The sequence below is a fragment of the Nicotiana attenuata genome, unplaced genomic scaffold (assembly GCF_001879085.1).
Source record: "Nicotiana attenuata strain UT unplaced genomic scaffold, NIATTr2, whole genome shotgun sequence".
NCBI lineage: Eukaryota > Viridiplantae > Streptophyta > Magnoliopsida > Solanales > Solanaceae > Nicotiana > Nicotiana attenuata.
Window position 1 is genome coordinate 112,832 of NW_017670746.1, and position 21,782 is coordinate 134,613.

Consider the following 21,782-nt stretch of genomic DNA (forward strand, 5'->3'; position numbering starts at 1 on the left):
AGCATCTTCTGCTCCTCTTTTGATACCTCTAGCCTTACCTCAGGTTGAACCAGAATAAGGGGTTGTACCTATATAATACCCAGAACCTGACCAACATCAGTACGCTGCTCTGGAGTTCGGGCGTAGGCGTTTGAGCTCCTCCCCTAGTCTACGAAGTAGCTGTTGAAACTGGGATCAATCCCGCCCGAGAAAATATACCAAACATGCTCAGAAATTTGCGCTAAAGTCTCCTGAAGTCTAGGGGTTGCAACAGACACTCCGGTGCCTGCCTCCAACCAGAGCTACTGGTGGCTCCTCAGCTGCTACTCTGGCAAGTGCTCTAGCTGCGGCATATGCTCCTCTCCGGTCTCTGCCACTGCCCCAGCCCCTAGCAACACCAGCTCTAGGTGTAGCATTATCAATAACTATAGCTTGTGTTCTCGCCAGAATAGAAGATTCAAGGCTCAAACTCCAAAATCAATAAACCCCCACGATAGGAATAAAAGAAATGAAGTTTCCAAATAGTTCTGTAGCCTCTTGAAGATAAATACAGACGTCTTTGTACTGATCCGCAAGATACTAAACTTGCTTATGATTCATAGCACCTATAAACCTGGCTTTGATACCAGCTTGTCACAACCCCAAAATCCTACCTTAGGAATCGTGATGGCACCTAGTCCCTAGGACTAGGTAAGCCTAACATATGCTGAGAATGTACAAAGATAACCAACTTAATTCAAAATATTAACTGATAACTGAAATAACATAGTTGAATAGAATAACAGTCATACAACCCCAAACCGGTTTTCACTAGAAATCTCTAAATACAATAATGTTCTGGAATGAAAATAAATAGTAGTAATGAAAGACAATAGAAAGTGACTCTGTTGCTTGCGATCGCCATGGTAGGTATACCTTGAAGTCTCCGTAATGAATCCCAACCGGCTAACTATCGTCCGACACGCTTCGAAGTACCTGGATCTACGCAACAATATGCAAAAGCGTAGCATGAGTACACCATAATCGGTACCCAGTAAGTATCAAGACTAATCTCGATGGGGTAGTGATGAGGTACAAGTCAAGACACCTACTAGACATAATTACCTGTGCAACGTATTAATATAAAGCTAAGAGAGGAACGATGTCAATATAAAGCTAAACATGGAAAAAATAACAAAGCAAGGGAAAGAATAAGCAACAAGTAGCAACAAGGAGTAAACAGGTGATAACGCAAAAAAGTAACCAGAACATAGTTAAAGTAAAACCAATTAAGGAAAAATAAATGACAACCAAATAATCAAACTGTTCTATTACAAGGTTTACAATGAAAATCACCCCGAGGTACCACACTTCATACTCACAAATCACGAGTCCTAATTCAAAAAAATCATACACACATGGCACCTCGTGCTCACATTACTTGTCACAACCGCACAGACAACTCATGTGCCAATATCAAATCGCCCGGCGAGGTCACAGGCTCAATATCACAATTCACCCGGCATAGTCACAGGCTCAATATCACAAATCACCCGGCGGCGTCACATGCTTAATATGATAAACCGCCCAGCATGGTCACAAACTACCAATCTAGCTATATCGCACAGAAAGCAAATTTACAAGAATGCATGTACATGGCCAATGATTGTCAAGTGTCATACTCCTGGACAGGTATAAATGGCATGTTAAAGTGTACGCACCTGCAAGTGTACTATCATAGCTTAAGTCAACAAGTAATATCAGTGACACCAAGTCGCACATTAGAAACAACACAACAAATCACATAACATGCATGACACACACAAGAAAGCCACACCACCAAACAAATATCTTTAATAATATGCCCCAAGGCCATCACATATCATCCCTGACATAGCCCCCTTGTCTCACCGCATGCGCAATAATAGTAAATGCCCGTCTTGTCTTTCCATACACACATTAACAATTATCCCACATTATCCCGCCACATGCGCAAACCCCACATATGTAAATAACCTGCCTTGTCTCACCGCATGTGTAATATCAATAATAACAATAGAACGGCAGAAGACTTTTGCAAATACCCCGACAATCCGCTTAACAGGCCCACATGCTCCCAAAACACAATAACATAGTATAACAACTCGTACCACATGTGCTCATATACCACAACATTGTCATAACAATTATAACGACCCAGCTGGTCATTTTGAGTATTTTAGTCCCATTCCCTAATTTATTGCCTTCTCTATGTTCAATTGGGGTTATGTGACTTGTCATGGTGGTTGGTTCAATTTTAGGCAAGTTTCAGAGTGAATTGGACACTTAGTCTGAAGGTTCAAAACTTAAGTTGGAAGAGTTGATCGGAGTTTGACTTTTGTGTAGAGGACTCCTAAATGAGGTTTTGATAGCTTTGTATGGTGATTTTTGACTTATGCGTATGTCCAGATATGATTTAGAGGTCAACAGGTTGGTTTGAGGCTTTTTGGCGAAAGTGGAAAGTCGAAGGTTTGGAAGGCTGATAGGTTTGACCGAGGGTTGACTTTATTGATATTGGGTTCAGATTGTGGTTTCGGGAGTTGGTATAGGTCCCTTGTGCCATTTGGGACTTGCCTACAAAATTTGAGGTCACACGGAGTTAGTTTGATATGATTAGGCATTAATTTTAGAAGTTAAATGTTCATTGATTCAATAGACTTGAATTGGGGTGCGATTCATAGATTTGATGTTGTTTGATGTGATTTAAGGACTCAAGTATGTGTTGTATTTTGAGACTTTATGGTATGTCTGAACAGGGTCTCGGGAGCCCCGGATGTCATTCGGATTGAATCCAGATTCATTTTGGACTTGGACGATTTTTATGCATGCTGAAGTATCGTACATTCGCACCTGCGCAATTTGGGCCGCAGGTGCGGCATAGAAAAAGCAACATCTGAGCTGTAGATCTGAGATTTGGGCTGGAAAGCTGGGTTCGCAGGTGCGGACGATCTTGCGCAAGTGCACAACCGCATATACGGATTTCATCCGTAGAAGCGGAGTTTGGTATGTTCATTGCAGAAGCGGAAGTTCTGGGCTTAAGTGAAAGCCGCATCTGCGATGAATATTCCGCAGATGTGGCATCGCTGATGCGACAAATTGTCCACAGAAGCGGACATCAGTTGGCAAAAAAAGGGTGGAATTGAGGGTTTATTCATTTTCCACTTTTTGAGTAAGAGAGCTCGATTTTGGGCGGTTTTGGGAATTTTCAAGGATTGGATCGGGGTAAGTGTTTTTGACTCGGTTTTGTTTATTAATCATGATTCCATCATTATTTTTATCATTTAATTAGTGGTTTAAGTTGAAAATTAGGTATTTTGTAAAAGGTTTCCTAAATCATAAATTGAGGATTTGGAGGTCGATTTGAGGTCAGAATTGGATAATTTTGGTATGGTTGGACTCGTATTGGAATAGGTTCGGATTTTGTAAGTTTAGTCGGATTTCGAGGTGCGGGCTTGGTGTTTACTTTTGATTTGATTATTTATTTTCTTTAAAGATTGAAACTTTATTATCCGGAATTGCTTCTTATGGCTTGTATTTATAGTATTGAGGTATTTTGGCTAAATTTGAGCCGTCGGGAGTTGGATTTTGAGGGAAAGGCTTATTACTGGATTGATTTAGCTAATTAAGGTAAGTATCTTGTCTAACTTTGGGGGGGGGGGGGGGGGGAATACCCCTTAGGGCTTGGGTTGATTTGTGTTATTTGAATTATGTGAAAGATGTGTACACGAGGCGACGAGTGTGTACATGTGCTTATGTGTGGTATTTTGACCGGATTAGACTCTTAGGATCTTTCATTTATTTAATTAGAAATTGTAATATCATGTTATATCTTCCACTATTAAATTACTCTTACATGCTTTACTTGATGATGTTATAACATGCTCTATCTTTTATTGTCAAACATGCTTTCATATGCCTTAATCGATGTTGTTATCTCTAGTATTATCATGTGCCTTTTTAATTGTGGAGTTATTTTTGTTTGAAGTTATTATTCCATGATGTCTTTTCATGTTGAATTATTCTCATGCATTTAGACGTAGTTGCTATTTCATACTATCTTTTTCGTTGTTAAGCTTATGTTATACAATTGAATTGGAAGTTGTCTTTTTGCGGGAATATTTTCATTTTGAGTTATTGAAGTTGAAGTTATGAAAGCAATTATCACATTGAGGTTGAAATTGTTGATTCTTGATATATCTCTCTTTGTTGGGTAATTCTCATTCATTTTTTTATTACTGAGATTCTTGTTCACTTTGTGGTTGATCCGTAAGCTATATGTCGTGGTAAGTTTGGTATTGTTAATTATGGCTAGTTGTGGCATATGGGAACTTGCAGTGCAAATTGTTATTGTATTGTGATATTGTGTGCATGCGGCCGTATAAGGATATGGGTTAATGTGCATTCGGCGACATAAGGTGGGATTTATGTGCACTTTGCTACTAAGGGAATTACTTGAATCCACACAGCGACATAAGGGGGCTAAAGTGCGTGTAGCTATTTCGGGAAAAATGTTTTAAAAAATCTAAATGTAAGGCTCACACAGTGATATAAGGAAAGATTGTGATTGTGATTTGTGAAATGACGTTATGAGGTGTGGCACCTCGGTTGTGATTCTTGTTGTGCATTCTATGTTAAAAAGTCTTGTTGATTGAACAGTTCTTGTTGTTTTCCTCCTTTGCCTTATTTGTATTTGTTCGTACTTGATTGCTTGTTATTCTCATTATGTGTTCATTTCTTGCTGTCTTTATTGCCTTAAATCCCGTTGTTAGCTTACATTATTGTATTGCCTTATTCTCATCTATTTAACTCGCTTCCCATTATTAGACTGCACTATATTTTCTTTAGTTATTATTATCCTAGTAGGTGTCTTGACCTGGCCTCGTCACTACTCTACCGAACTTAGGCTTGATACGTGCTGGATACCGTTATGGTGTACTCATACTACGGTTCTGCATATTTTTGTGCAGATCCAGGCACATCTGCTCGTGCCGGACGCCACTGATCGTACAATTATTTTTGGAGATTTCATGGTATAGCTACTCGACGCTCGCAGGCCTCGGAGTCGCCTTCAGTAGTTTCTTTACTATTGTTTATCCTATTATCAAATAGTATTGTATTAGAGAATTTACAATATTCTGTAGAGCTTATGACTCAGTTCCACCTTTTTTGGGGAATGTATTGTTGTTGTTCCTCTTTGGAGTATTTATGAGCTTTATCGATTCATTTTATTATCTTAGTTCGTTATTTTTGTTAAGTTATTTATGAATATTAGGCCTACCTAGTCTTAGAGACTTTTGGTGTCATCACGACTATCTTAGGTGGGATTTGGGGTTGTGACAACAACAATACCAATACCACCACCATATATAGCCCACAGCTCAACTACAATGAGTACCAATAATGACAACAATAACACACGAGTACGGATGGTGAGGACACACGCAATTGGATTTGATGATCAGACACCCGTGACCCCTGCTAGAGCCGAGCGAGGCTGGGGATGGGGATGAGGCCAAGGAGGGGCACATGCTACAGCCAGAGCACTTGCCTGAGCAGCGACTGAGGAGCCACCAATAACTCCGGTTAAGGGACAAGCACCCGAGGCGCCTGTTGTTGCCCTCAGACCTTAGCACAGTTCTTGAGCATGTTCGGCACTCTAGCTCAGGCGGGATTGATTCCCCTTGCACCAGCTACATCTTAGGCTGGGGGAGGAGCTCAAACTCCTACGGCCCGTACTCTAGAGCATCGGGTCGATGTTGATTAGGTTCCGGGCATCATGCCAACATAGCCAGCTATTTTGGTTCAGCCTGAGGTCAGGCCAGAGACTTCTGAAGAGGAGTAGAGGAGACTTGAGAGGTTCAAGAAGTATGATCCTCCTACTTTCAGCGGCACAGTTACCGAGGATGTGCATGGATTTGTAAAGAACTGCCACTGTATTCTCTGTACCATGGATATTTTGGAGGTGACCGGAGTTGCTTTTACTACATTTCGGCTGTCAGAAGTTGCACATCAGTGGTGGCAGGCTTACGAGGAGGGTAAGACAACTGATGCAGCCCCACGATATGTGTTCACGCCTATGGGAGATTCTATAATTGTACACTGTGCTTATTGGTCATGTTTAGTTACTCTTAGGGGGTATGAGACCAGAGTTGATCTATTTCTATTCAATATGGTAGACTTTGATGTGATCTTGGTCATGGACTTGTTGTCGCCCTATCATGCTATTTTGGATTGTCACGCCAAGATTGGCTATGCCAGGTTTGCCGCGGTTGGAGTGGAGGGATACGTTGGATTATATTCCTAGCATGGTTGTCCTTCTAAAGGCACAACGAATGGTTGAGAAGAGGTATGATGCGTACCTAGCCTTTGTGAGAGATTCAGTGTTGATACTCCTATCGTTGATTCAGTTTCGATAGTGAGGGATTTCTCATATGTATTTCCAGTAGACCTACTGGGCATGCCGCCCGATAGGGATATTGATTTTAGAATTGACTTGGTGGCGGGCACTCAGCCCATTTTTATTCCACCATATCGTATGGCACATGTAGGGTTGAAGGAATTGAAGGAGCATTTCCAAGAGTTGCTTGATAAGGGTTTTATCCGGCCGAGTGCCTCGCCTTGGAGTGCTCCAGTTTTTTGTTTGTAAGAAGAAAGATGGCTCTATGCAGATGTGAATTGATTAGAAACAGTTGAAACAAGTTACAATCAAGAGAAAGTACCCATTACCGCGCATTGATGACTTATTTGACCAGCTTCAGGGTGCTAGAGCATTCTCCAAGATTCATTTAAGGTCAGGGTATCATCAGTTGAAGATTCAGGACTCGAATATCACGAAGACTACTTTCAGGACTCTGTATGGTCACTACGAGTTCCTAGTGATGTTATTTGGGCTAGACAACACCCTAGCAACATTTGTGCATTTGATGAGCAGTGTATTCCAGCCATATCATGACTCTTTCATCATTGTATTCATTGATGACATCTTTGTGTATTCCCGCAGGCGGGAGGATCATGATCAGCATTTGAGGATCGTGCTCTAGACATTGAGAGAAAATAAGTTATATGCAACTCAAAGTGTGAGCTCTGGCTCGATTCGGTGGCATTTTTGGGTCATGTGGTGTCGAGTGAGTGGATTAAAGTAGATCTGAGAAGATTGAAGCAATTCAGAGTTGGACCAGACTGTCTTCAGCTACTGAGATCTGGAGTTTTCTTGGTTTGGCCATGTATTATTACCGTTTCATAGAGGGTTTCTTGTCCATTGCTGCACCTTTGACTAGATTGACCCAGAATGGTGCTCCATTTAGGTGGTTCGACGATTGTGAGGAGAGCTTTCAGAAGCTCAAGACTGCCTTGACCACAGCTCCAATTCTAGTTTTTCCTTCAGCATCAGGTTCATATACAGTTTATTGTGATGCTTCGCGGATTGGTATTCGGTGTATCTTGATGCAGGAGGGTAGGGTGATTGCTTATGCTTCACGCCAGTCCATATGAGAAGAACTACCTCGTTCATCATCTAGAGTTGGCAGTAATAGTTCATGCATTGAGGATTTAGAGGCATTATCTAACGGCATGTCTTGCAAGGTATTCACAGATCATCGGAGTCTACAATACTTATTTAAGCAAAAGGATCTGAACTTGAGGTAGCGGAGGTGGTTGGAGCTGTTAAAAGACTATGATATCATTATTCTATATCATCCCGGGAAGGCTAATGTGGTGGCTGATGCCTTGAGTAGGAAGGCGGAGAGTATGAGTAGCCTTGCATATATTCTAGTTGGGGAGAGACTGTTAGAATTGGATGTTCAGGCATAGGCCAATCAGTTTGTGAGGTTGGATGTTTCAGAGCCTAGTCATGTTTTAGCTTGAGTGGTTTCTTGGTCTTCCTTGTATGAGTGCATCAGAGCGCGTCATATGATGACCCTCATTTGCTTGTCATTAAGGACAGAGTGTAACACGGCAATGCCAAGGAGGTTTCTATTGTAGATGATGGGGTGTTGAGGATGTATGGTCGGATTTGTATGCCCAATTTAGATGGTTTGCGTGAGTTAATTCTTGAGGAGGCCCATAGTTTGTAGTATTTATTCATCCGGGTGTCGCAAAGATGTATCAGGATTTGAGGCAAAACTATTGGGGGGAGAAGAATGAAGAAAGATCTAGTGGAGTATGTGGCTCGGTGCTTGAACTGTCAGCAGGTGCAGTACGAGCATCAAAGCTGGGCGGTTTGCTTCAGAGACTTGAGATTCCCGAGTAGAAATGGGAGCGTGTTACCATGGATTTTGTTGTTAAGCTCCCATGGACTTCGAAGAAGTTTGACGCAGTATGGGTTATTATGGACAGACTGACCAAGTCTGCACACTTCATTCTGGTTATGACTACCTACTCTTTAGAGCATCTGGCTCCGATCTATATCCGTGAGATTGGTCGTCTCCATGGTGTGCTGGTGTCCATTATCTCCGATCGAGGCACGGAGTTTACATCGCACTTCTGTAGGGTCATACAACGTGAGTTAGGCACACGGGTTGAGCTGAGTACAACATTTCACTCCAAGACGAATGGGCAATCCGAGCGCATCATTAAGATCTTAGAGGATATGCTACGTGTTTGTGTTATGGATTTCGTGGGTTCATAGGATCAATTCTTGCCGCTTGCAGAGTTTGCCTACAACAACAGTTACCAATCGAGCAATCAGATGGCTCCTTATAGGGTCCTATATGGGAGGCAGTGTCGTTCTTTAGTTGGTTGGTTTGAGCCGGGAGAGGCTATTTTGTTGAGCACTAATTTGGTTTGGGATGCCTTGGAGAAAGTCAAGTTAATTTAGGATCGGCTTCGTACGACACAGTCTAGGCAGAAGAGTTATGCTGATTGGAAGGTTCGTGATGTAGCATTTATGGTGGGAGAGATGGTTTTGCTTCAGGCTTCACCCATGAAGGGTGTGATGAGGTTCAAGAAGAAGGGCAAGTTAAGCCATACGTATATTGGTCCTTTTGAGATCCTTGAGAGAGTGGGGGAAGTGGCCTAGAAGTTTGCATTGCCACCTAGCTTATCGGTAGTTCACCTAGTGTTCCATATTTCCATGCTCCAGAAGTATTATGGTGATCTGTCCCATGTATTAGATTTCAGATCAGTCCAATTGGACAAGGATTTGACTTATGTTGAGGTGTCAGTGGCTATATTGGACAGGCAGATCCGGAAGTTGAGATTAAAGACATTGCTTTAGTGAAGGTTCAATGAAGGGGTCAACCAGTCGAGGATGCGACTTGGGAGAACGAACACAATATGCATAGCCGTTATCCTCACCTTTTCAGCACTTTAGGTATGTCTTTATACTCGTTCGAGGACGAAAATTTGTTTTAAGAGGGAGAGAATGTAACGACTCGGCCAGTCGTTTTGAGTATTTTAGCCTCGTTCCCCTATTAATTGCCTCCTCTAAGTTCAATTATGGTTATGTGACTTGCAGGGGTGGTTGGTTTGGTTTCAGGCAAGTTTCGAACTGAATTGGGACACTTAGTCCTAAGGTTGAAAGCTTAAGTTGGAAAACTTGACCGGAGTTTGACATTTGTGTAGATGACTCCAGAATGGAGTTTTGACGGTTCCGATGTTGCATTTTTATTAATGGTTGTGAATGGAAAATGCACCTCTTGGATTGCACCTCTTCATCTCACCCTTTCATTGCCTATAAATTTAGAGGCTTGATCTCATTTTTCACATATGGAAAATCTGAAAAAATTTCCCCTCTTTTCTATATTGTTGCATTATTTTCCAAATAAATAGAAGTGTCAAGTGTGATTTGCTCTATTTGTTGAGTTCGTTGAAGTTCTGATGATTTGTAGTGCCTCTATCACAGAATAGTTATTCCGTTCTATCCTGGGAGGAATTAATCCATAACCTTGGGCAACACTGAGGGGATTAAATTCTTTAATGTCACACTGTGCATTCAGTGGGCTCGGAATTATTTTACGATTTGTTTATTGAATTTGTTTGTTTCTCTGATTTTCTGATTTTGAACACAGTAATACCAACAATCTTAAGGAATTTATTAGAATTGCTTTTAAATGGATGATAGAAAGATAATTCAGAATGAAATTCTGAATGTTAGTCTGCTCGAAGAGAAGCGAAGAAATGAATTATTTCGGATGATCTTAGGCAATCTGTTGGATTCATATTCATCGGGAGGATCTTTTGTTAAGGTAAATTTGGAATTTTGTTTTTACAAGATGCCATTTGGATTACTTTTGTGACTGCTTGAACATCCCACTATGTGATGCCATTAGCACTGCCATCATGTTTTCTTATATCTAGATGAAGGAGGTATCACGAATAGGGAAACGAACAAAAAAAAACTTAATCTATTCCTTGCTTGTCCTTTCAATTGATTATTGTAATTAATAGTCAAAGAAGAAGTAAGAATAACCTAAATAGTGCACTGTTTGTGAGAAACAGTGTCTTACAAAATTTGTTGAATCTTTCACCAGAGTAAAGGAATGTTCTGTTACTTGCAGATACATGTCTTAAATAAAAAAAATTGTATCTCTTGTTGCGTTGTCAAGTCTGTATGTTGCAAATTTGAAATGTTGTCGCACTATAGTTGGAGAAGGAATTTCAAGGAAAATTTTTGAGTTTTTACCGTGACCTTGAAGTTCGAATATTACTACTTTTTTTTTGTGTGTGGCTGTCTTTAAACTCATACAAATTGACCAGCACATGGTGCATTAGTACAAAACTGGCCACGAAATGAGAAATTAATTGGCATGATGTGGAACAAATGGCCAAATGGGAGTTTGAAAAGACCTTCGCGATGCAAGTGGGTACGTATCTTTTCTAACAAGTTCCTAACTGTTGAGCAATTGAAAAGCTAAAGGGCCACTTCAGATTTGTTGTTCCTATAAAAGTTAAAAATGACTTCTTTTTCCTATAGCATATGCGTGGGTTCTCATGGGTATCTTTCTCATAGTGAATAAATTTCTTCTGTGATAATCTTTAAAAGAAAAAATGCATGCCATGGTAAGGAATGACTTGTGTTAAAGATTATATTTATTACTCCTTTTGCCAAATGAATTAACGTTGGTTGGCATATAATTTTGATTTACATGCATATATAAACTATGAGAAAGATTTTTTCAAGTGAAGTAAGAAATGATCTTAGGCTTACATTAAGACTTGAAAATTATTGTGAGATCATGAATATGATATTTCATGTGGATATGTGTTTGTTTGATAAGAAAATATATCAAACTATTGAAATGTTAAGGGTTTATAATAGTTTAGTTGGAAAGCCATTTGAAAAGAAAATTAAAAAATACTTTTTTCAACCCTTGTATTGGAGATTAAAATTCTCGTAATTTTCTACACCCATTATGGAGATTAAAATCTTCGTGATTTTCTACTCCTGCTTCGAGATAAATATCTGTGTGATTTTTTTTACTCGTTCGTTGAGATTAAGGTCTTCGTGACTTTCTACTCATTTTTCGGAAATTAAAGTCTAAGTGACTTTATACTCCCTTTGAAGATTAAATCTTAGTGATTTTTTACTCGAATTTATTATTCGATTTGAAGATTAAAAACTTCATCGTTTATTAAATTTCATTTTGTCACATATTACTCAGTTTGAAGATTAAAAACTTCACCGTTGATAAGATCTAGTTGTATCAGATATTACTCGGTTTGAAGATCAAAAACTTCGCCATTTATTGTTGATACCCAATTTTTCCCTATAATACTTTTTAAGTGCATATATACCTTCAAAACTATGCATTAAATTTTTTCATAAATTCTACATTTTTAAATTAATTTATCCTATTATTTTATTTATATAAATAATTACAAAATTGCATCACAAATGACTTTATAGCATTTCATGACTTAATATTGCTATTTATAGTCATATTTATTTCACAAATGGCCAGATTTACACTTTTTGGTTACAATTGCAATAACTTTGCAATTATAGCCCGTGCATACATGATTACATTATCTTGCCATAAAATGGCTCATTGTATTTAAAAAATGTTGAGTAATTATTTTAAAATATTTTTATGCATGAAAATTCTTTTTATAATCTGCTAATTATTTTATAAAATATTTTCATAAATTATTTGGGGTATTAAATAAATAGCCCTTTTCTTCCCAAACCTAACCCCTCTCTACCAGCCCAACCCCTTTAAATTTGGCCTAATCCCCTTAGGCCCAAGTCTGTATAACCCGACCCAATACCCCATCTCAATCCTGACCGTTGATCACTCAGATCAACGGTCCACATTTCCCAAACCTTAATTAAACCTAAATGATCCCCCCCCCCTAACCTCTCATTCTCTCCCTCACCAGCCGTCATCATCACCCTTTTCTCTCAAACTCTCTCGACCTAACCCTAATTCTAAGCACCGTCACCGGCATAAACCTCCACCTTATGAGGCTTCCATGGCTTCTCTGACCAGCCCTGGCCTTCTACACGCCATGGCTCTTTAATTTCTTGGTTCCTTGAGAAGATCTCAAAGAACCTAGCTGGTTCTAGTTTGAAACTTTGTTTATTAGCCTGTCTCAGGCCATTTTTCGATTGTGAGTAAGAACTTCTCTTTATTTTGTTACCAATCTATGGGTTCTTGACCTTTTCTCTCATCTCTACTACTTTTCTGAAAAATCCTAGTCCGTTACTATCGATCCTTCTATGATCTGTAAAGATCTAGGGTGATTCGAGCGCTATTATGTGTTTTCCCTTAAAATTTCTGGGTTAATTAATTATTCCGACTTTTATCGCTCTTCCTAAAGTAGGGTTCATCCCAAATTGTTTTTCAAAGGTCTTTCTGACTTCTAAGTGTTTAATCAATTATTCTTTCATCTTCTTGACTGATTTTTACAAGAGTATTCAAACCCTAGTTGATTTTGTGTAATATACTGATTTTTCCAACCTTTGCTTCGATTCTGGGTACTTTCTGTGTTACCTTGCTCTATTTCTTGGACTTAAACATTTTTTCATTGTCGAATCCATTATTCTGTGGTTTTTGCCCTAATTAATCTCTATTAGGGCTAGAATCTGTGTTTCCGACTAATTTCTATATTTCTGTGATGTTTTACTTAGTCTATTTTTCTATTTATGGAAGTTGATATCTTTTTCCAGAAATCAGTATTATTTTTGAAAGTTTGGTTGATTGATTTGCTCTGGTAGAGATTTGTGTGCATAATTCTTGTTGTTTCCTTGTTTACGACCTTAATTGGTCATCCCTGCCTTATTTGATTGCCTATATAATTGCAGATTCTTACCGATTCCTTTACATGGTATAATTGGGATTCTTTCCTTAATTAGTCCCCTGTTATTACCGTTTGATCAATTATCCTTGATTAAAGGAATCTATTCTGAACTCCTTTATGTGATTGGATTCCGTGACTTCCTTAATTGACTGAATGATGATTCTTTTGTTTCACTCCTATATTGCTATATAAACACTTTTATTCTGCCTCTCAACACACGAACTAAGTTCAGAATACACACACGCACACTCAAACTCTCTCTTCTTTCTCTGTTACTCCTGTTAACTGTTGGTCTAGCCAACTGAAAGCCAAGGCAAGACAGTGGGATTACACTGGCTTTACATTCTGCACTTTGCTTCTCTAACTGGTATGTCTCCAACTCAATTCAGAAACTCGAACTCTATGTGTTCCATGTTTTACACTAGTTCGATTTGCTATGTATTTACTTTATCTTCCTGTTTACTGCTTTACTCAGCATGTCTAAATTCTGTTCTCCTTTGTTCATATGTGCAATCAGTATGTCTGGGTCTCACTTGTATGTTTGATACCTGGCCAACATGTTTATTTAGTCTCTGTTTACTCTCTTTAATTGGTGTGATCATGTCGATAACTTAGTTGTCTAATGTACTTGGTTGATCCTAGTTAGTATGCATTTTGTCTTCAACATGACTATTTCACTACATTCTATGCCTATGTCTTAATTGCTTCTTATCATGACTAACTTGTTAAGTCTCTGAACTAGTAGATTCCTGTTTGTTCTGTACAGTTGTTGCTCCATATGCTCCCTAGACTCCGTTTATGTGTTTGAACTCTCTATGTTCCCAACCCCTTTGACCCCTGTTTGTAAAGATGATTGCTGAGTGATTGTGAGTCTAAGCAATCTAAGTTTGTGTGACTGTATGTCTGTACTTTTCAGAATTGATTTCAAGACTGTCTTCACCTCTAGCATCTTCCTGAAAATTGTTTCTATTCCTGAAAATCTTTTCACTTCAAAAACTATCTCTACACTATTTTACTAAGTCTTTCAAAACTATGTCAAGCACTCTCACTTTACTCTGAGACTATTAGGTTCTGCCCCTCCAGTGTGTGTACTGCTTAGGAATCCATGAAATTCCTCTGAACTCTGGCATACTGGGGCTGGCCCTTCCACACTACACATAACCAATCCTCTATTTGAGAAAAGGTCTTGGTGTGAGCACTCCCGGGATCCTTGAGGTCCTTAGGGAACTTTGACACACCAGGACACACTATTGGCTGTGAGACTCTTGGCATCTGAGACTGCTTTTGAAGGCCTGGCATCCCCAGGTTTACTTTGGGCCTAATTCAAGCTCCTTATATTATAATTTACATTTATTTATGTAATTCATTCGATCCTGGTCTGTAATAATATTCTTTGTAAATAAATATTGGGGTAATTAGTAAAAAGGGGAGGGTTCCTATACGATTTTGTAGGGAAACCGGGTAGAAATTATGCTTTTGGTTTATATATATGATGATTTGCAGTAGAAACCATGCTTTAGGTTTATATTATGTTGATTTGCAATAGAAATCATGCTTTAGGTTAATATTATGAAATAGATATCATGCCTCTAGGTTTGCTATGCCTATTTGTATTAAAAACCATGCCATAAATCTGTGCATTAGATATCATGCCTTAGGATAATCATGTTTACTGATTTTTTCTATTAGAAAACATGTTATAGGCTCATCATTCTATTATCACGAAAACTATGTTTCTGCACAAGTCATAATCACCCGAAAATCTGTTGTTAAAGTCACCGTTGTAATCATGCTTAATAAAGTGACCATCTCTCTCTGTGCATTAGAAATCTTGCCTTAGGACTCTGTTTGCATTTGCTTTAAATCGTATCTATATCGCTTAAATGAATAATTAGTCCATAAAGAGGTTTAAAGACAGCCCCAACACAATGATATCATGTCCTAGTATAAATATGCATGAAATCAGCTTTTTGTAACATTCAACACCTAGACCAGCATGCCTATAGGATTTAATAAACTCAAGCTATTTGACTAATTCCCAGAATTTTGTTTTAGGCAACATGTTAATAGGGGTATAACAGATTCACACCTAGGCAAGCCATAGGTAATTAAGGGTTTCATAAAAACTGCGAAATGGTGTTGTGTTTGTAAAATTGTCCAGGTTTAGCAGGTTCTAAAATCACTAGGCAAACTGATCAGGTTATATCACTTTGCTTTAAAACAATGCTGCATATTCTATGTTTGTGATGCTTACCTAGATATCCTATTCTAGGACCTTCTGAAATTCTTTAAAATCTGTTGTTTGAGACGTGCTACTTATTTGTTTATGTGTGGAGGTAAACATGAGCCCCTTAATTGCTTCCCTATTTGACAGTCCTATATGTTATTTGTTGTCGCTTAGATTTTACCTTTTAAACACCTTAGGAGGGTCTAGTACTGCCTAAATTTAGAGGTCCTAAACACCTCCAGGACCACAACAAAGGGACAGGTAAAACACGCTTAGAGTTCGTTAATTAAAATCGCTTATATAACAGCTAAGGGGGTAATGGGTAGTAAAAAGGATATGTTGACATGTGCGCTAATGCCACGTGTAACCCATCTATTTGAGGAAGGCTTACCGGGTATTGTACAGATGTGATCCTATAGGCTAACAAACCTAGGACTTCCCTCCTTTATTCACATATGTGTGTTTCGACTACCTAACTTCCTGTATTCACATATGTATGCTTAGACTGCCTAAACATCCTTTATTTCCATATGTGTGCTTAATTAGACTGCCTAAACTTCCTTTATTTGCAAATGTGTGCTTAGACTACCTATCTGTTAAATGACTAATTCACATAATTGAGTTCGGCCGGGACCCACCGTTGTGGACCGCGAGGGATGCCTAACACCTTCCCCTCAAGGTTATTTCGAGCCATTACCCTAATCTCTGATAATGCAACTAGTTATATGAGTTAATTTCTCTAGGTGCCCTAACGCACCTTAATCCGTTATGTGGTGACTCTTCAAATACCCAATTCCCAAAAGGAAACGAGTTGTTTCCAATGAATGTCGAAGCCCGAACTCCGTGAGGAAAAAGGGGGCGCGATAGCACGGCGACTCTGCTGGGGATATTTTAGGCTCTTACCATAACGAACTTATTTTTGTGAATTAGTCTCAAGCATGCTTTATTTTGTTGATACAACCTCTCCCTTCCCCCCCTTATTTGGATTTAATTGCTTATTTTCAAGCATTTATGATTTCTTTTATTTCCTGAAGCTGACTTGTCTCTTTGTTTTCTTTTTCTGTATTTCAATTATTTAAATACCGCATTTATCATTTTAAACGTGCAAATACTTGACAACAGGCTATTTATTGTTGCATAAATCATGCTCAACATCATATTCCACTCGTGCGTAATCAATCCTATAGCAATACTTGATGAGTGTTTGCGCTCTTCCTATATATCACCCTTTTAAATTTGCGGTAAAACTAGTCGATCAGCGGTGCGTCTGACGGTTCCGTGCCTTTCCCCCTCAAGCTGTCCGCTTGAGGGTCCCAGTCTAGACCTCTATATAGTAACCTTACTCTGGTTAATTGTGCATGCATCATGGTCAAACCTAGCCGGGTTAATATGTTGTCCGCATAATAACCCTTTAAGACAAGCCTCACCTAAAAGTCCATCGGCTTTTCCATAATCCCAACGGACGCAACCACGATTTTGTGCATTAATTTGGAGAAACAAGTGCCAATATGCTAATCATTATTGTATAAATAGACGAACCTGGAGGGGGAAAGGGCCTAACCATCTTTTGTTTTGCAGAAATGAGGCACGAAGTCCCCCGGTTTGGCATGGTCAGTAGCGTACCTTCACTTTTGCTAGATTGGTGGAGGGATCTTCCTTCAAGTGACCAGAATCAAGTGAAACGAATCCTAGGAAATTTGCCTTCTTTGTTGTACCTTCAGCCAAACAAAATGTTGATCGAGGTTGCCACCATGTTTTGGGACAAAGAAAGGGTTGTGTTTCGCTTCGGAAACATAGAAATGATGCCTCTTTTTGAAGAAATAGGGGGATTTGCTAGGCTACCTTGGGACAGCCCTGGTTTATTGGCACCAGAAAACCGCACCACTCGGGGATTTTTAAAGATGATGGGGTTAAAGAAGAATGATGACTTGGAGTGCCTGAAAAACTCTTATGTACCTTTCGATTTCCTCTATGAGCGATACGGTCACAGCAGGTCTTACTATATCTTTGATGATGAATTCTCTATCACCTCCTTGGGTTGGATTCATCGTAGGGTCTTTGTGTTCATTGTGTGTTTCTTGGGCATGCTAGTGTTCCCGATCTAAGGGGACAGAATCCACACCAGGTTAGCCATGGTGGCCAAAACTATGATGGACGGGATCGAGGGGCAGACATATACCATTGTCCCTATGATCATCGCAGATATGTACCGGGCCTTGGAACGTTGTCAGAAGGGGTTTAGATTCTTCGAGGGTTGCAATTTGCTGCTGCAAGTTTGGCTGCTAGAACATCTCCAAAGGGGTCAATACCGTCAAGAGTTTCCACGAAGACCGTGGAATGATCATATAGCTTTCCACCATCCCAAGAAAATGACATATATTCTGGACATGTTTGCTCAACCAAAAGACGCTATAGGATGGGTGCAGTTTTTCAACAACCTGACTGAGGAACAGGTTCAATGGATGTTCGAATGGTTCCCTATCGATGAGTTCATCATCAGATCCAGGGATGTTCCCCACTTGGTACTTATTGGGTTAAGGGGTATATACCCTTACGCTCCTCTCAGGGTTATGAGACAGGCAGGCAGGAGACAAGTCGTACCGCGAGTCGCTAAGATGAGTCACTTTATAGCCGATTTTCAAGGTGACGCCATCCCATATAAGATTAAAGCACAACACATGTGGAGCTTGAAGATTATCGTGGAAAAGGATATCATCGAGCCGGATCGATATCATGCGGGTCATACATACTTTTACCCCTCATGGTTGGATGATAACATAGCGGGGATCTTCGAGCCAAGGGTTGGTCCAGGAAATAGGGTTATAGACGAAGTTGCCGAAGCACAGGTAAAGTACAACAAATTGCGCAAGAGAATTCGTGAGTCTGAAGCTGAGCATATGGAGCAACATAAGTCCGACATGGAAATGATCAATAAGTGGAAAGAGGGGGCTGTTAAATCCAGCGAAAGGTTGGAGTATCTGGAGTACAGTTTAATGGAACTGGAGGGGAAAATGAGGAAGAGAGTCGTCAATTGCCAGAACGCTGAGGGAAACGAAGGAGGGCATTTGGCAAGGGCATTCTTACTGTTGAACCTGCGCGAACTGGGGGAATTGATCGATAAGAGCCTCCAGTCTGGAGAAGGTCCTTCCCGAACCAAATAGATTAGGTTTACTTGCTTTCCAAATGTAATAAGGCCAAGTGCCATTAGTGACATTATTTTATTTAGTATCGTTTTGGGTCATCTATTTTCGCATTAATGAAATGAGGCAATTATTGGAACTAAATTTCTCCAAATATATTTGTTGATAGGCCTACCTCGGGAACAACGGGGCTCCCAAATTTGGACGCGAATTCATATTCCCGCAATATGTGTTTAAATAACTGCAAACTTTTCAGAATCATTACTAACTTGGCTACCTATTGTTTTTCTTTCTTTCTCTTGATTATTCCCATTCCCTAAAGGTTGGTTCGTGCATACTGGCATCATCAGCTTATCACACAAGATCCAGGGGCCCTCCACCTTCTCCTCCTCCTAGTCCACCAAAAGGCAAGGGAAAAAAATGGAAGATTTGAACGGCGCCAGAAAGGAAAACAACACACAGGTTGAACATGCAAAAACTTTTGATGGTCAGGGTACTCAGGCCCCAAATGAAGCAGTTTCACGGCTCGAACAGAAAATACTGGAACTCCAGGGTGAGCTTGAGCATGTCCGGAATGTGGCAAACCTATCCTTCTCACTCAGCGTTCCAGACATCAGTCATCCAAACACTCAAAACCCCGCACCACCTCAAAACACACCCAACAAGCGCCCACAAAATCCACTCGTACCTCGCCATTATACAACTCCCCCTCAAAATCAAACTATCGCACCACAATACCAGCCAAACGCCTACCACACTCCACAAAATACTCCACCAGTCATTCCTAAACCCCTTAATTCCACCAATGATCACCACTATACTCAATTCTATGTCACCAAAACAACCCTATATATGTGGAGACCCTACCTCATTCCACTCAACCCATCTCCTATGCACCGGAATCTATTGAGAAGGACATGCTCATTAAGAACCTAGCCCAGGAGCTAAAGAAGTTGACCAGCCGAGTTCAAGGCGTAGAAGGAGGCAAGGGGATAGAAGGTCTGAACTATGAAGACTTATGCATACAGCCGGATGTAGAATTGCCAGAGGATTACAAACCTCCCAAGTTCGAGATGTTTGACGATACAGGTGATCCCAGGGTTCATTTAAGGACCTATTGTGACAAGCTTGTCGGGGTCGAAAAAGATGAAAAGATCCGGATGAAGCTTTTTATGAGGAGTCTTACGGGAGATGTCTTGTCTTGGTATATCAGCCAGGATCCTAAGAAATGGCCCAACTGGGTGAGTATGGCGTCTGATTTCATGGACCGGTTCAGGTTTAACACAGAGAATGCACCAGATGTCTTTTACATTCAAAACCTCAAGAAGAAGCCCACCGAAACTTTCCGCGAGTATGCTACTCGTTGGAGGTCAGAAGCGGCCAAAGTCAGGCCAGCATTGGATGAGGAACAGATGAACAAGTTCTTCATCAGAGCACAGGATCCGCAATATTATGAAAGATTGATGGTTATTGAAAACCATAAGTTCTCTGATATCATCAAACTTGGTGAAAGGATCGAAGAAGGCATCAAAAGCGGGATGGTAACAAATGTTGAGGCATTGCAGGCCACTAATAAAGCATTGCAATCAGGGGGTATATCTAAGAAGAAGGATGTGGGAGCAGTGATGGTCGCCCAAGGACCCAAAACTCTATTCGTATACCGAACCTCTCCACTTGCATATCAAGCACCTCCACCCACATATCAAGCACCTCCACCCACCTATCAACCGTCACCTTCACCTACATATCAATCCACGTCCCACAGATATTCCCAACCAGTCACCGCCTATCACACCTATAATTCCCAACCATCTCATTTTCAGTCACCCCAAACTCGTCAAAATTACCCAAGACTGCGACCTAATTTTGACCGCAGACCACCCAAACAATACACTGCCACTGCTGAACCCATCGACCAGCTATATGAAAGGTTGAAGGCTGCTAGTTACATCTCTCCCATCCCCGGTGTGGCCACGGAGAACTCATCCCAATGGGTTAACCCGAATAAGACTTGTGCATACCATTCCGGTATGAAAGGGCACACCATCGATGAATGTCGCACGTTGAAGGACAAAATCCAGACTTTGATTGATAACAAGATCATCCAGGCAAAGGAGGCCGCGCCTAATGTCTGCAATTACCCCCTCCAAGATCACAGGGGTGAAGGTGTCAATGTGATAGAGATGGATGAAGAATGAGATCCGGAGGCATCAATCGGACTTATCAAAGAGGGTGAAGATCCCAAGAAACCCGCAGTCACTCTCAACCCCATTATAGTGCAGGTACAGCCGCCAGTGGAGATCGAGGTAACTGCATCAATCCCATTTGAAGTTGAGGTAGCACCCCTACAGTCGCACCTATTCCATTTGAGGTAAAAGTAGCCATACCATTTACAGTGACAATGTCAACCACACCGCCTTATAGCACCGAGGTTGTACCATGGGATTATGTGGTCGAAGCTAGAATAAAAGGAAAAACCAAGATGGGGGAATCTGGTGCTGCACAAGGGATGACTAGGACTGGAAGGGTCTACACACTCGAGCATTTGGGAGAGTCCAGTAAAAAGGCCCCTAACAGACCTCCCATTATTGAAACAGGTCCAGATGACCTCTAGAGGAAAGTACAAGCAAGGGAGTATTCAGTCATCGATCATCTGAACAAGACTCCCACTCAAATATCTATCCGTCACCGCTGTAAAATTCAGAAGCACACAGGAATGCTCTGATGAAAGTATTGAACGAAGTATATGTGCCCAATAACATCACGAGCGGAGAGATGGCTAACATGGTGGGACGGGTATTGGAAAGTCACAAAATCACTTTCCATGAGGATGAGTTGCCGCCTGAGGGTCGAATCATAATAGGGCACTGCATATCACAGTGCAATGCGAAGACTACTTCATTACCAGGGTCCTGATTGATGGAGGATCCAGTCTCAATATTTGCCCGTTAACAACACTGAAGAGGTTGGGCAAAGGCCTATACGAGATACGAGAAGGGACCATGGACGTGAAAGCATTTGATGTGTCTTAGAGAGCTACCATGGGGGAAATTAATCTCTGTCTACAAACGGGGCCTACGTGGTTCGATGTCGAGTTTTAGGTGCTGGACATATCTATATCCTACAATTTGCTGTTGGAACGCCCATGGATACATGCCGCTGGGGCTGTGGCATCAACT

The 21,782-nt window shown here is 40.5% G+C and overlaps 1 long non-coding RNA gene across 2 annotated transcripts in view; it reads right to left on the reverse strand.

Moving 5' to 3' along the window:
- Positions 1-740: 740 nt before the first annotated feature.
- The window catches only part of LOC109242938, a 39,615-nt gene continuing 18,573 nt past the window's right edge, over positions 741-21,782 (reverse strand). Inside the window, exon 3 of one of the 2 annotated variants that reach the window (XR_002070466.1) lies at positions 741-960. This is a non-coding gene — a long non-coding RNA (uncharacterized LOC109242938). Of the gene's footprint in view, positions 961-1,308; positions 1,680-21,782 lie in introns of those variants that run through there. The other variant, XR_002070465.1, reaches the window with a different exon arrangement.